This window comes from Pinus tabuliformis, chromosome 2_2, assembly GCF_031772625.1.
Source record: "Pinus tabuliformis cultivar Carrire ecotype Pingquan chromosome 2_2, CPIR1, whole genome shotgun sequence".
NCBI classification, from domain to species: domain Eukaryota; kingdom Viridiplantae; phylum Streptophyta; class Pinopsida; order Pinales; family Pinaceae; genus Pinus; species Pinus tabuliformis.
This window is the reverse complement of record NC_142300.1, coordinates 777,816,838-777,834,766: the sequence shown is the minus strand read 5'-3', so window position 1 is coordinate 777,834,766 and position 17,929 is coordinate 777,816,838. Positions and strand designations below refer to the sequence as shown.

At 31.1% G+C, this 17,929-nt stretch overlaps 1 pseudogene; it reads right to left on the bottom strand.

The window, feature by feature from the left end:
* Positions 1 to 7,778: 7,778 nt before the first annotated feature.
* Positions 7,779 to 14,646, bottom strand: LOC149194999 (mitogen-activated protein kinase kinase 9-like; annotated as a pseudogene).
* Positions 14,647 to 17,929: the final 3,283 nt, after the last annotated feature.

Genomic DNA, 17,929 nt, shown 5'->3' with positions numbered 1-17,929 from the left:
GCATGTGAAAGAGACAAGTTGGTGCATGGACCTCGTGGTGAAGCTAAGATGAAAATGTGTGGAATAAAATCATTTGTGTAATCAAGTTGATCTTCATACATGTTTATGATTTCAATTCACTCACCTTATATTATATATTCAAAACTCCATACTAATTTTGAAACTTATATTAAAAGGTTAAAATAATATTATGTTAATTTTTTTTATGTACAATTATTATTACAATATGAAATATACAATCTCATGGTTCACATTACTTTATAACATGGAAATCACCAATTAAAATGGTCCCATGTGCAAAAGTTAATAAAATCAATTAATTTAAAAGCTTTAATATATATATATGATTTGTGTCTTCATACATGTTGATGATTTCAATTCACTCACCATATATTATATATTCAAAACTCCATACTAGTTATGAAACTTTTATTAAAAGGTTAAAATAATATTATGTTAATTTTTTATTGTACAATTATTATTACAATATGATATATACAATCTCATGGTTTACATTACTTTATAACATGGAAATCACCAATTGAAGTGGCCCTATGTGCAAAAGTTAAAAAAATCAATTAACATAAAAAGTTTAAATTATATATATATATATATATATATATATATATATCAATGATTTGTGTTTTTGAATGTGGTTATCAAATTATGAACATAAACAAAAAAATAATATATATATATATATATATATATATATATATATATATATATATATATATATATATTTTAATGAAAATGTCTATACTTTAATTATAAAATTAAGATTAAATTGAGTATCAGCGTTAGTAAATTATATAATAATTGATAAAAACGATTTTTTTTTAATTATATATATGAATATGAATAAATTTTTTTTTTAATAGAATGTTCTATTTCCTATTATTTTAGATACGATACCCAATATAGTATGACTCTAACTTATAAAAGTTTTCAAAACTTTATAATAATTGATAAAATGAAAACTTATCTTTTTAGTTATATATATATATATATATATATATATATATATATATATATATATATGAAAAATTTATAATTCATACAATAATTGTTTATATGATTCATAATATACTAGGACTATATTTCAATTATAACAACCTAGATCTATCTTAACTCTTGATCTACCAAGTGTGGAGAGGGATGAATCTCTTTTTTAGAGTTGAAAATAGAATTGATCCCTTTCAGAGCTTGGGAGATCCAAAATTAAGATGCATATAGGTTAGTATAATATATGTGTACCTAGCATTGTGATATTCTCTTTATAGTTCCCGTTCTCCACATTAAAACCTCATATTTTGTTCTATGTACACATACATTTAATTATTTGTATTATGAATATTTTCTAAAATATTAAGAATTCTCTGAATCTTTCTCTAGCTATATATTTCATATTAAAATATTTTACTCAATGTTAGTATTGAAATATTTTATGTATAAACTACGTTAAAATTTTCTTTTTCATTGATATTTTTTAAATCTTATATATCAACATCATCTTAGAAATAAAATAAATTACACATCTCCCTAGTTATGGAAATTTAAAAGATATGGATTTTTTTAATTTAAATTGGCTTCCTTTTCTCTATATAAAGTAGATATAAAATAATGTTATCTCATATGGACATTGAAATATTTCACTTATGGTTGTCACTAAAATATTTTTTGTTATTAATGTATTTTTGTTTTAGATGTCACATGACAAATTGGACTTAGAATGAATTACACATCATGTAATACCAACAATACTAATTCCTGTCATCTCCATATTAAGTAGTGAAGAAATTACATTTCATCTTCATAGTAAAAAGTAATTTTATTTTTTTACTCATCTCCATCTTAAATAGCCAAGAAATTAAATTTCTTCCTCATACTAAAAGGTAATTTTTTTTTATCTTTTTTTACTTTCAATTACTTTATATCTCTATATAAAGCTATGTAAAATTAAGTTGTAAATTGAAGTATTTTAATTATACCCAACGTTAATTTCTTTTGTTATCACTATTTTTAATTTGTTGAGCACCTCTAGGCTTATAAATTAAAATTGGTTGAAGTATGAAATTCATCAAATTATTTTTTTAGCTAACTTTTTTTACTATGATTTTTTTTCTAGTATCCGAAAATTGGAGAAATTCACGCCTAGAGGAATCTTGCACAATATTGTGGTTCCTTGGAATAGATCATGGGAATTTTGGGGGCTTAACAACCACAAGGTATTCCACCATTGAGGAATTTTGGGGGCTTAACAACCACAAGGTATTCCACCATTGAGTTGTTTTTAGTGAGACTTTTCAGAATAGATTGTGGGAATTTCGGGGGCTCAACCACCACAAAAATGTATTCCACCGTGGAGTTGTCTTTAGTGAGACTTTTTGGAAGCTTTTCTAGTGGTTTTTTTTGGTCTAATTTCTCTAAAATCCAGAAAGAATTTATTGAAATCACAAGTTTGACGGGTAGCCCCTACACAATCCAAGTGCTCTATGGTTTTTCCACAGTGGTGAATGGGTTTTTCCACTCTAATTTCTCTAAAATCTAAAAAGAATTTATTGAAATCACAAATTGGATGGGTAACCCCTGCACAATCCAAGTGCTCTAGGGGTTTTTCATGGTGCTAAATCCATATATAGAGTCAAAAGACCAATTTAAATAACAAAAATCAAAATTTCATCTCAACTTATTCCATCCAATGAAAGTCCAAAAAGTCACACTAAAGACAACTCCTCGCTATTATAAAAATGTTGTATTTTATATTTTTTTATGCTATACGTAATATACTAGGACTATATTTCAATTTTTAAAGTAAGATTAAGTTAAATATGAAGGTTATTAAATTTTATAATAAATAATAAGACGAAAATTGATCTTCTTTGTTATATGTATGAACATAAATACAATTTAAAAAATAAATCTTATAAAAATGTTGTAATTTTTATTATTTTTCATGTTATTCATAACATACTATTATTATAAGTAAAACTATTAAATTCAATCATAATTGATTAAATGAAAATTTATATTCTTAATTATATGTATGAAAATAAATAAAATAAATAAGAAATAGTAAATGTTATGAAAATGTCGTGTTTCATATTATTTTTTATTGCATATATAATATATTTTTTAAATAGTGGGAAAACATATCTATCAGTGAAGACAATCATGTCTCATTATGAGTAGTCATCAAAACCATACAACCTAGAATTACAAGACTATATTTAAATCATGAAATTAAAATTTTATAAAGTATAAAAGTTATCAAGTTTTATAATACTTGATATAATGAAAATTTATATTCTTAATTATATGTTTTGATGAACATAAATGAAATAAATAATAAATAGAGAAGTAAATACTATGAAAATGTTATATTTTCATATTATTTTCTTATGTCGTACATAATACACTAGGATAATATTTCAATTATAAAATTAAGATTAAAATTATTTTATTAATTACATTTATTGGAATTTGGCAAGATGATTAGAAATGAAAGATGCTAATTGAAGATGAAACGTGCTAACATATTCATGTTGGCTCCTCTAAATCAATGAATAAATTTTCAAATAATAACTTTTTCACATATCTAAATTATGTGTTTAAACAATGTTTAAACTAGAATTTGCACCAAGCATTTGCATGAGATGTTGCAAAGGAAATGCCTTAAGGCATAAATTGAGGAACAATGACCAAATAGGAAGAGGCACATCTAAATAAGATATAGAGAGGTAACATAAATGAAATTCTATGGTTGACCATGGTTAACCATGAATAATATCGGTAGTATGCTGACAAATAATAAGGGTGCCCTCAAAAATAATAAGGGTACTTTTTACTGATAATTTTAATTAGAACTCTCGTAATGTTTTGATGATTAATAAGGGTTTCTTTTACTGATAATTTTAATTAGAACTTTGGTAATGCTTTGATGATTCAGATGCAATCTTTTATTCATTGAAAATTATTTTCAGATTGATAGCATCCAACTTTTTATAATATATATTTGATTTAAAATACTATTCATGAATTCCAAGAAAACAAAACCAACAGATAATTAACTCAATTACTCTATTATGCAAATAAGTGTTTTTCACTAATAATTATGATTGATCATGGATTAATGATTTAGGGTAGGCCAACCTTCATTGAAAGTTATTTAAATCAATTGAATTTGTATAAATGAATTCAACAAGAGTCTCGACAAATTTTACAACATTCAAATTATTTTAAACTTTAAAGTTTTATGTATGTCAAATTTCTAAAAATAAATATTTATGTTTTATATTATATAATTTTTTGGGTAAAAGAATTTCAAAATAATTAACTCAATTATTCTACTACATTTTAATTAAATTCTACACTTCTCTAATACATATAATTCACGCTGCCCAAAATATATAATATTTTATTGGGAATTTTGTCAAAATAGTGTACATATTTATATAGATAAAAATGAATAAAAAGATATCAATTATGAATTCAATTATTTATATTTATATTTATTTTTCCTTTCCACAATGTACAATGTGAACAACTAAATATATATTTTACTAAAACACATGATGTACATCAAATTTTCTATAGTTATAACTAAGCACTACAAAACCTGAAAGCTATGTAAGTTTTTTCAAAATGCAGGTTTGTAACATATTGTTTAAAGCTCTCTTTTCTTCTTTAATTTATGTCCAACTCCTTATCATCCAGGTTTGTAACATATTGTTTAAAGCTGGTGAAATATCAAGGAATAGTGTTCTATCATTCCCCAACTAATTATTCAAATATATTTTCTTTTTGTTTCTTTTCTACAGTCTAAATATTTTTTCTTCTAACACTCTGTCCAAGAGATAGTAGGCAGACAGAAACTCACCTCTTTTGCATTTGACATTCCCTGAAAGGGATGTTACGCATAGATAAATTTTCCTAGGAGGCTGAAATTCACATCTTTTGGATCCGCTAATCCCTGAAGGATGTTGTAACAGAAATTTGCTCGAGAGGGAAGCCACATCACATGATGATTAGGGTCATTTAAATTGAAGATTTAACAAGGAATTTGGGGTTAGATTTTACTTAGATATCTTTCAATTAAAAGAAGAATTTTACGGTAACCACATTACAAGATGATTAAGGTCATTTATGTTGAAGGTTATTTCTAACAATATTATTTTAACATCGGTTTCTTTGAGAGGGCTAACCCTCAACAATTGCACATTTTTTACATTCTAAGTCCACATTACTTGTATCCTTGAGTTCTGAGTTATATATAACACCGAAATTTGACCAACTCAATATATATATATATATATATATATATATATATATATATGTATGTATATATATATATATATATATATATACATACATATATATATATATATATATATATATATATATATATATATATATATATATATATATTTAATTTATTAAATTTCCTTGTGACTTGCAAGGGCTCACTACATACATTCAACCATTTTTACATTTTAAGTCCATATTACTTGTATGCCTGAGTTCTGAGTTACATATAATGCCGAAATTTCACCCGCTCATAATATTTTTTTTTTAAATTTGTTAAATTCATTTTTTATTTGCAAGGGCTCACTAGACATCGAAGCCCTTTTATGTCTCGCTCCAAACCTCCTCCAAGCCCCCTGTGTCATAGTAACTAGCTAAAATCGAAGCCAAAGAATATCAAAATCAATCTATGTTTACAAAATCGTCTCAAAATCCAAATTTCCACATCTTTGTCTAGACAGTCAAAATCATCTAGAAGTCTTTATTGTGTGTATAGTGGAAAGACAAAATCATCTCAAAATCCAAATTTCCACAACTTTGTCTAGATACTCAAAATCATCTGGAAGTCAAATTCTCTATTTTTGTTAGGAGAGACTTTGTGCAGAACACCTTAAAATTGTTTGAATTGTATAGCATCTCTAATGTGATCAAGGGTAATAATCAAAATCAAAATTCTCCATCTTTTGCCTGGGGATATGCTCGAATAGCAAACATCAAATTTTCTTAATGTGATCAGGGTGATAATCAAAATTAAATTCTCTGTCTTCTGCCAAGAGAGATGCTTTGTAATTATGGCACTAATTCTCTTTAATGGTAACAACCTCCATAATGTGATTAAGGTAAAATAATCAATTATTTACCAGAGCATTAAATTTCCAAACCCCTTTGAAATGAAATGGATTTTACTATGGACACAAATTTATAATGGTGCACAACAAAGAATGTGGTGGTTTCTGAAAAAAATAGTTGAGATCTAAAGTATAATGTAAAAGAAAGCTAATGATTTGTTAATTAACCTTATATGATATTAACTTAATTAAAATCACCAAAAATAATACTAATCCATTTGAGCCCCATAGCTTTTAAGTAACAAGAATTTAACAAGTTTTATTTTAGAAGTTAAAATTTTTTATGTTAATTCTTGAACACTGGAGCCTTTAAACATCAAGTCTACAACTGTTTCTAGAATTGTTGATCCCAAGGTTGAGATGGATCATTGCTAGCTTAACTACATTTCAATCTTACTACCTTGTGAAATTAGTATTTGTACATGTCAAAGTTGATTATTGCTAGATTGATTTGGGTTTTGCTTATGGCATTATCTGTTAGAGGCCTGATTCAAGGTTCTTCCTCACAGAGTATTTGCACTAATTTATGGGATCTTATGGTCTTCCTCACAGAGTACTTTCACTGATTTGTGGGCTCTTACCTACTTTTTAAGTGTGTTGGGTTTTCTTTTCGGTACTATTTTGACGCTATTTGTACCAATCAAAGTTGATTATCGCTAGATTGATTTAGGTTTTGTTTATGGAATTATTTGTTATAGGCCTAATTCAATGGTCTTCCTCACAGAGTATTTGCACTGATTTGTGGGCTCTTACAGTCTTTTTAAGTGCGTTGGGTTTTCTTTTTGGTACTACTTTTATGTTGTTGGGCACAAGCTATAGGGGATACATTGAGCATCTTTTGGGTTTCATTTTGAGCCATTTTCAGACTTGTTGTGTGTTCAAGACACATGGGCTACTTTTCCTAGCTGGGATGGAAGCGTTTTTGGAGACTTTCCTTTGATACCTTCAAAATCATCTATGTCATTTCTTTGGAGGAAAATATTTTGATTTTGATAACCTCTATGTCATTTCTTTGGAGAAAAATATTTTGATTTTGGAAAACGGATGATAACCTAACCTTCTCACCTATGTCATCCATAATTCCATCCTCTTCATGTTTTTATGCCCTGCCTTAGTGCTCCCTCCATCAAGAATTATTTATGTGATTTTTATAACTTTTCTTTCCCATGACGTAATATTTTCATTTTTATAAAACATGACTTGGTATGTTGTGCCCATTGATGTCCTTGGTTTATCTTGATACCACTGATCCAAAATTGAAAGGGGTGAACATTCAATATCCAAGATGCAGAAGCAGACCAGACAGATTATAAACACTGCATTGAAATTTTAGCAAAACATGAAGAGTGCATGTACATTAGAAATAAGAATAGCTTTGCCATTAGTTGGGTGGAATAATAATTGGACATTGGAAAGGGAACGTGACTGGATTTCCAAGGAATACATTTGAATTTTGCCACCTGAAAAACAAAACAAACATAATGACAAAGTGATGTAAAGACGACTACAGTTTCATTGCAAAATTATTTATAAAATAGAGTTCCAGAGACCAAGAGTGTGCATTCATTACAAGTCAATGAATTCTCTCAAGTACTATATTCAAAATACAGAAAGGAATTCAAAATTCTACAGGTGTATAGACTGCACGAGGGGAGCCAGGTCACAAGATTACTATTCATACGTCTTCAAAAAGGGATGCTAATGTGTAGTATGGAAAAGTAATGTATCCTTTTGAAGGAAACATCAAATAAAACTCTGAAACTCTAGTTATGCATCAGGTGGCCGTGATGGAGGGTCGCCAAAATAGATGACCACCATAAAAGTAAAGTAGGCCCAAATGAGGCCTCTTCCTCGGAGACAAACAGGGAAACCTACAAAGAAACCTTCCAAGCACACATTCTAGAAAAGATAATACCAAACTCCATATATATGCAGAGCATCCATCATACTTTCCACCGTACCCATTAGGATCGAAGCTTTTATGACTCATATAAGAACAAGTGCACACGAAGGAATTGCACTGGGCCAAAGCGTTAACCAACATAGTTTTGACACTGAAATCGACAATCTTGACTTCTATTATTGATCAGTAAATTGAAGGGCTTTATATCATGGTGAACAATTTTTTTCTAACGCAAGTAATGCAAGCCCTTGAGCACCTACCCAACTAGCCTAAAACTGCAAGATAGATACTCATAAATATATGTCGCATTTTATTTTTGGTTTTTCCATGGGGAAGATCTGACTGAAGCTTTTGTTAGAAGAGCCTACAAGACAAAATTCGTTTCATGTTTTGGATGAAGTACAACAGCATTATAGCCTTTTGACATTGACGCAACCTTTTCAAATTGACTTCACGTTGATACAATAATTACTATATTATTGTGGTAATTGTGGTGATATTTTGAGCCGATTAGAATGGATTTTTGTTTCAATGACAAGTTGGATTCAACCTTTATATTAAAAAAACAAAAATCATCTTGTGAAATTAGTATTTATACATGTCAAAGTTGATTATTGCTCAGACTTCCTGTGTGTTTAGGACATATGGGCTACTTTTCCTCGCTGTGATGGAAGCGTTTTTTGAGACTTTCCTTTGATACCTTCGAAATCACACCTGCCTGGCAACCTAAGCAAAATAGTGTTCTGGGATTTCCTTATGGGCTTGAAGAACCTGTGCAAGGGTTCCACTGTCCATGTAGTTGAACACAAAAGATATCTCTCTTCCTTGATCATAACATTGCACAATGTGTTGGGAATTTTCTTGAATATGCCATAACACTGCAGGATGTGTGGAGAATTCACCCTTCAGAGAATCTCCATTTCCCTCATTATTTTATTTCGAACAACAATCTCGTGCTTTTCCATAATGATTTTGAGGGCATAAATTTTCCCAGTCTTGGCATGCTTAACCTTGTAGACCTTACCACTACTCCTATTAGGTTCTTATACCAATAGGAGTCATAATTTTGAATGACTAAGGTCAAGCCTTGTAATATTGTACATACCTTTTCTTTTTGAAAATGTTTTCCATATTATTTAAAAATTTAAAAATTGAAAGAGGGTATGTCCTCAAAGAAAATAAAAGGACAAAAAGAATAAGAAAAGGTCTAAAAAATGAAAAAATATGAACTGCAAAAAAACAAAAAGTGACCATGAAAGCGTGAAAATCTAAATGCCACTACTATTTACTTTATGCATAATAATGATTGTGTGCAACTTTTTATTTATGCCACAATCCATGGTAGTAAAATTGTTTAATCTTGGTTATTTGATGCTTTGAATTTTATGTTTTTAGTTAGAGAATAAAATCTGACCAAAAAAATTAATCTTCGTAGATCATTAGATAGGTAGAGAAAATAAAAGGAGCTCATGAGTTTAATTTGAGCCCTTGGATGATATAAGGTTAGAATTAGATAGATTACTTTTCAAAAGAAAAATGTATGATATTAGTTTTCTAGTCTAAATGCACCCAAATAAAATGAAGAAAAAATGGTAGGGTAAGTAGTGGGTAAGTAGAAGAAAGGTTGCTGAAGCATAAAGTTGATTGGGTCAAAACACATGCATCATGCTTAGACACATATTTATATATGTAAGATCCATTATGGAAGCAAAAACAAAGGTTTGCAAGTTAATATGTTTAACTCCCCCTCATTCATTTTTAAAACAAAGGTTTGCAAGTTAATATGTTTAACTTCCCCTCATTCATTTTTCCCCTTTACTTACTAATTTACTATCCACAAGTATGTTCTACCACTATAAATCCTTAAAGTCAAAGAGGCTCAGAGCATTTATGTAACTTTTGGTGGGACAGGACCCTCGGCTTAATGACTTATGGACATCAAGTGTTAGAATCCCCTTCATGAAATTCATTTCCCCCTCAATACCCTAATAAAACCCATTTTCCTAAAGATAAACTTCATTTGCCTAGGAAAAGTGAAAACCTTGATGTAAATCCTATTTCACTCAAAAAACTCACAAAAGTACTTTGTCCTAACTTAATTATATAAATCCCTCGGTATACCTTTTCATGTAATTATATAAATCCCCTAAAAAATATCCCAACCCATAGTTTAATTATAAAATATACCATTTACCCCATAAGTCGACGAATAGATTAATCCCGTCATTAAACCCTGCCCGATCGTTTTAACCTGTCATTAACCTATAAATAAACCCCCATGTAAATCCTATTTCTCAGGAAGCAGCAATGTTGGTCAGAGCCATGGAGGAAATGTCCATACAGGCTACAAAGATGAATAAGCTGAAGGAAAAGGTGATAAGCTTGGAAACATATTACAAGCTTGCCAAAATCATGCACAAGGAAGAAGCGCAGAAAATAGCCAGAATGAATGAAAGATTAAAGGCCATGGAGAAAGATCTAACACTAAAGGAACCCCTTGGGCAAGCCAAGGAACTATTATGGGCCAATATCATTAACTCTGTTAATGATATTTGGCCATCCATTCAAGTAATTTTTTAATAGATATATCTAATAAAGTTTGCTACAGAGGCTATCCAAATAGTCAAGGAATAATTAGGAGACATGCCTAAAGATGCAACCAGACTTATCCACTTCCTCAATAGTAAAAACAAGTATGAACTTCAGGAATTGGAAATAGAAGACAGGACAAAAACCATTTTGGAGGTGAGAAAGGTCCTTTGCAAGAGAAACTTAATGTTAAACTTGGAGGAAAAGTGTCAAAATATGTAGGTAGCAGTAGATAGATTTATGGCCAAGTTACAAATTTTGAGAGAGAACGGGTTACTCAATTCCTTGGTCATAAATGACAAGCTCATGACACAGCAGGATTACAACAAAAAAATCAGAGAGCTATCTAAAGAATAGGCCAGTACATCATCAATAAAGGCATTGCCAACACGTAAGGTTCTTTACCAAACGTTTGAAAAAATTGTTTTCCCTCTAGCATGAGGTAAAAAACTTATCCATCACTAAGCCTACTTTTGCTAAGTGCACCGCGGAAGATGAAATATATAGAAGGTTGTTGAAAATAAAATTAATTGATGCTGAATGGTGGGGAAAATTGACTAGTTTACTATAAGAAAATTGCAATAAAAAGGTAAAAGAAAAACAGCCAGGTGAAAAGATAAAGACAGGTCAACAGGGTCAAAGAGTATTAGAGGAAAGCCAAAAGTAAATGAAGCTTCTAACATAAATAATCAAACAAAAAAGAAGTATAAAGGGCTAAAAATCAAACCGTAAAGGCCAGTAGTACCACAATAAATGGGACAACATGAAAGAAGTTCAATAGTTGTCTCTATTTTCTTGCAAGAAGATATTTTTATTTACTAGATTAAATCTCAAGTTAGTTTGAGATATTTTGTAATAAATTTTGTATAATTACTTCACAATTCGAAGTATGTAGTGTGGATTCTTAGACATTTCTATAGACTTCTTGATCAAAAGAATGTAAAGCTATAGTATCACTAACTGAGACAACAAGCTAGATTGATGAATAAAGACAAGATATTTCACAGGATTCATGTGTTAAGCAAGTGCAGACAAGTACTTTCTTATGTTGTTGTTATCTTTCCCAAAGTTTTTCCACAATTGTTAATGTATTTTTGAATCTGAATGTTATAACTGGAACAATATCTCATAATTTGTTTGACTACACTATGTTTTAAGAGTTAGGCATATAAATGTTTTCTATTGATATCTAAGTTAAGTAATTCTTTAATTTCTCCTTAGTTTAGGTTGTTTCTTGCTAATCCAGATCAAAGGATTCTTAAGTGCCCTTTGTTTTCAATTACCCTCTATTCCTCGATTAGATCTTGGTCTGAGAACCCTTAATTGCTCTCTCACCTTGATTAACACCATTTCACCCCCCTGTTCCAAAGACCTGTACGTTACTCTGCTAGCTTTCCCTTTGAACATTCCATTTAGAGAGTTGAACCAATTCTGCTACCCTTTTGTTAACTCCATAGCCCAATGGTCTAAAGACATCATTCTATCAATCTATTTCAAGGGTCCCACCACCCAATCTTGAATACAAATCAAAGACCCCCAGAACATTCATAACTACCCTGAAATCCCAGCAAACAAAGCTAAATCATATAGAGAGAGCCCTCTTTGAGCCATAGGTTTGCTAGAGCCTATGCTCCAAAGTTGGCTTGTGGTTACCTCAGTCATTTTCTTTCTTTGAATAGCTTCTAGAGAAATCTCTGAGTGATAACAACTCCCACACTGCAAAGTACCCCAAAATTGAAATCTTCTGGAGATATTCGAGTGTAACTTCTTCAAGAGGAATATAGGGAAACTTGCAAGTACCATTCATGTTAGGGGGCTTCGGAAGTGGAAACGGCACAGTAATGGTAAGTAAAACAGAGAAACTGTAATAGGTAGGTGATTACCTCATTACCCTGACCACCAAGGGAATCATCTGATCACAAAATGATTCTTAATATTCTAACAAGTGATCGAAGGGCGCAGGAGGGTACACGTGGCAACAGAGGGAGTACTTTTTAGAGGGTAATGCCTTACAACATAATTAAAAATTTACTCGCTATGAAAAAAATTTACAATACCATTCAATTATTGCCACCATATGATGATGAATGAAAATATGATTTACTTCCATTCAAACCTGGTTTCTTAAAACATGTATATATTACCTAAAAAACTTATTTTTAAATGTGCCTTTACTCTTGAAACATGCGTTGGATTATGAAATGTATCTTTCAACCACATGTTTGTCCATTGCCCTATAACAATGAAATTGTCATTTCTTTCCAACATGTGTTCAACAATGTTATATTAATGTTAAATGCTATATTAATGTTAAGATAACATTTGAAGTTGTAATAAACACTGTAATTCAACTCTTATACAATCTATTATAATATGCATGCAAATTATTTTGTATGACAAACTGAAGAGCATAAATCTACATAACATTTCTAAACTATTACCTTGGATCAGGCTTAAGGGGAATCTTCATAACTCCCATATCTTTTATTATACCCTTCATTTTTTAAAAATTGATGGGAAATCATTCTTTATATTCATAAAGTAACTCTATAACTTTACTGATTTTATCGTCACCCCAATAGTCCCTTATTTTTGCAAGCTTGGGATCCTTTTCTTATCCTATATTCACCTTCTTTGTCTTTAGTGCCTTCGTTATATCTGGTATCTATAACTAAGGTCCATTTACTTCGTGGTAAACTTCTCATTCTACTATGTTTATGTTGTTGGGATCTTTTTCTTCTTCTATAGAAAGGTTATAACATTCCAGTGCATTTTCTGTTTGCACAACCCAATCAGGTTGTTGGCATGTCAGTGTAGTTACATTATCAAAGATCCTCCTCAAGAATGTTTGAAGGGCCAAATCTATATATGGACAGTCATCCTAAAAGGTGAATGTTAATATGAAACCATCGACCATGTCTTCCCAATTCACAGTACCATGCTAAAGCTCTATTTCTAGGTACCAGTTCTTATGGATTGTCTCTAATGCATGAATGAATCCATGTACCCATTCTTGTTGTGGAATCTCCTTCCATGTTGTAGTACATAACATGATATTATTTTTAGGATTAGTCTAACCATCATACTTTATATCCATCTCCGTATTTATCTAACCAAATATTATCCACATCAATCTTTGACATTCCTGCCAGTCTCCTATATTCTTTTTGTGTGCACCCCAACATCTAGCAGGAGTAGCTTTTAGGGCTATATGCAAGGCTAACAAACTTTGATTTTGTGGGACTTATTCTTCATAATCATTAATAAAAGTATTCACATCACTTATACCGTCACAAAAAGGTAGGTTACATACCTCTGATGTCATACAATGAATTGATTTGGTAATTCTGGCACAATACTTTGTGGATACTTCATGCAGCCTATTCTACTGATTTTCCAATTCTTCTTTTGAGTGTGACGTACAAGAAATATCATGCTACCAACTCAAATTTCCTTCTACAGTAAGGACTAAGGTTAACAAAATCATGTTCTTTTGTTGTCAATTTATAGATATTATCTATGTCAGTTGCACAATACTCTTCTTCAACTAGTTTTGTATATCTTATTCCTTTTGATGGATCCAAAGGAACAATTACCCTCATATTACTTCCCTCGACTATCATTTGTCTCTTCTTTAGATTAATTATGGCCATAATATCAAATGTCCAGTCAAGTCTAAGAAATACAGGATGAGGGTTACTATCATCAATGATCCCTATTACTTCAAAATCAGTAGTAGTGTGAACTCCTTCAGTATTCACTGTTACACCTTGTACTCTTCCTAAGGGGTATATCTTTTGTTGATTTTCCATCCTTAACTGAATTAGGCGACAACTGTAGCTTTGGCTTACCCATTAATTCCCATGTATTCTTTGTTAAGCAATTAACATCAGATGCCATATCTAGAATAACTTGATCCATCTCATGTTCTACTATGTACAGACTAAGCCTCATTTCTCTTCCAGTTCTCTTTTGTCGATGCAGATTATTCACTGTGCGCATCTCACTTCATAGTGTTTCTTTGGATGCACAAGAATCTATCAACTACTAAATCCCTTCTATAGCCCTTTGATCTCTTAATAATTTCATACAAGTTTCTAGGAAAGAATTTAAAGTACCTCCTTGATTTGATGACTCCTGGCCTTCTGTCGGAGCTCGAACCTACATCAAAGTTTGGTTCTATGTCGAATATAATGATACATCACAATTACTTTTCTTACTTGGTTGTTCGCTAGAGGTTGAAGCTCCAACATCCATAAAAGTTCACTTTGATTCCATAAATACTTATTTTTCCTTAGGATTATAAAAAACAGGAGCTTTCTCAACAATCTTTCTCACCCATTTATTTTTAGATTCTTTCTTTCCATCCTCTTTATCACTACCAGTTGTAGCTCTACTTCTAGTAACCATTCTAATTTGAGGTTCATCATTCCTTCATTCAGTGGTCATCATTTGAATATTTTATGTCACTTACTAATACCTTTTTTCTTGCATATTCAACATAAGTACAAGAAATTCCTCAATTACATGGTCAAAGGATTTACAATACTTACATCTCGTCATGGGGTTCGACAATCTCTTGTAAAATGACCTGGTTGGTCACAGTTATAGCAATTTTTTTTTTCCATTTCCTTGACCAGATCCACCACCTCAACCTCTTCCTTGGTATCCACATCGACCACCATGCTATCCATTGTTCTCATGTCCATGCTCTTATGATTTCATTCTATAATCACTGACACTATGCTCCATCATTAGTTCATAAGCTCGACAATTGTTCTCGTCATGTCCCACTGATTTACAAAATTTTTAGTATAGGTTCCTTAGAGTCTGCACATATTTATGTAACAAATAACAATATTCGGAATGATTTCCGCCTCTAGTTGTAAATATTTCATACCATAGGCTGGATCTTGCATTCAAGGGATTTGGTGCTCCAGTAGCCATGTAATTTATGAAAATACGGCATTGTTATTTAGAATGTCCCTCCGATTTGCATTTCGTACACCATACTTCTTCTCTAACTTCTTTTCTTTTCTTGATATCTTGTAACTATAGTGTTAGGTTTTCTAATTGATTCTGAATCTATTGCATACCAGTGACAGTATCTCCTATAGGTGAAGCTTCTAATTTCATTGCAATATCGATGGCTTTGGCTTAGGTTCCTACCTTTTGTTGCATTAATGGAAATTTGATACATAGTATTAGAATAGCTACAAACCACTCCTGATGTTGCTATAGAGCTATGTCGAAGCTCACTTTAACTAATAATACCTTAAATCTTTGATCAAATTCCCAAACACACTCAGTAGGTTTATGTTTGATCTCTTTTAACTCAGTGACACACTTAGACTCAGACTTTCACTACTTAAATTGTCTTATCAATGTTGCTTTAATATCTACAAATGTTCTGAGCTAATTATTGGAATACTTCATATACCATGTCAGAGATCTATCTTGAAGCATTGTAATGAGTTAGGCATTATTTATATTTTTATCATTGATATGCTTCACTTTCCATACTACTTCACATAAAAACCAAAACTATTCCTAATCTTCTAATCTGGTTCCTTTGAAAATAGGTAGCTTAATATATTTAGCCTTACATCTTCATCAAGGAAGATGGGGAGGGAGAAAAGTAAGGGGAGGGGGATGGGGGCTAGAAGGGGTAGAGGGAGGGGGGGGTGGGGAGTTAGGAACACCCTTGCTTTTACTCGATTCTGGCTTCAGTGAACTCTTAGGTTGGAAGTCTGAATAACATGGAGTTACTTGAGGGTTATTAGTGAGAATTTATTCACATTCAGATTCACTCAAAAGAGGGTTGTATTCAATCTGTACAAAAATGTTTAGGTCATGTTGACAAGATCTATTTTTGGTATCTTTTCTATATCTCTTTCCACTTTGTGCTACTTCAATGTTTGGTTAAGATTTACTACCTCTTGTTCCAAACATAAGTAAACTAACAATCTGGTTGTATCTGTAAAACTCCCTTTTCACACAGAAGCATATTAATCCAAAGTTTCAAATATTTCAAATACTTACCACACGGTTCCTTGTTGGATTTCATTCTACTTTGTTGTAGGACACAATCGAATCTATCACAAACTTAGTAATGAATCCTCCCAAGATGCTATCAATATAGAAATCAGCAACGCCTCAAATCCTATTGTCAGCACTCTTGAGTCATTTTATCAGTTGAATGGAAGATTTTAGGGGCTAATGTTTGCCCAGTGAGCTAATTTTCCATGACTTTTCCACAAAAAAGATTCGCCAATTTCCAATTTTTAGAAAATACGATTCGCCCAAATTTTAGAATATAAAATTATTTTACCTTAAAAATCGCCAACATTATATAGAGACTATATATAAAATCATTACAATTTTGAATAATTTTACAAATATATCAATAAACATTTTATAGTTTGCATATTAGGGATTAGTGAGATTCACCAATGCTTTTATACTTCAAGAAAATTTTCCATCCTTAAAATTTTTGATGAGATTTTGTTCAAGAGTCCATGTCGTAGGTTCTCCACCTTTAAAACATGCTTTATTTCGATCAATATTGATATCCACTTGAAAATCTCACTAGATAATGAAGCAAAGAAAATTTAATATCGATCTATAAAAATATACTTCTGTGACAAAGCTTCAGTTTTTAAATGTGGATTTATGTTCTCTTGATTCACAAATCGTTGCTCCTTTAGTTTTACCAAGTCTTGAATTTGTTTCTTCAATGGATGCCACATAAACATATCCCTCAAATAGATCCTTGCCCCAACAATAGAACCATTTGTTGGTTTGTTTTGGGCAAACCTAGGTTTGACCAATACTACGCACCAAGAAAACCCTCAATGATTGGCCCTTTCAGGAACAACGTGCAAGGAGATCGCAGTATCACCCTAAGTGACTATGGGAGGATGTAGAGCAAGGTTTCTTAAACTAATCTGAATTTAAACAGGAATACAAAAAATTATAGATATAACCAAAAATACAAAGATACAACAGAAATAACACCACATTTCATTAATATCAAATACTGAAATGTGCTTACAAATAGAATGGAAATAAGTTTAGCTCAGGCCATGGTAGTGTATCTCTGAGAAGAGATGTGGCGTATACATGCCTCTCAACTCTTTTACAATGAGGCTCAAGGCCCTAGTTATTATTGAAGAATATGAAAAAACCCTAACCCAAGAGATGTAATGCCAAGAGTTTGTGTGTTGCATTGGGGTTAGTTTGGCAGCCAACTTCCCGGGGTCATAACTTGGTCATATTATCTTTG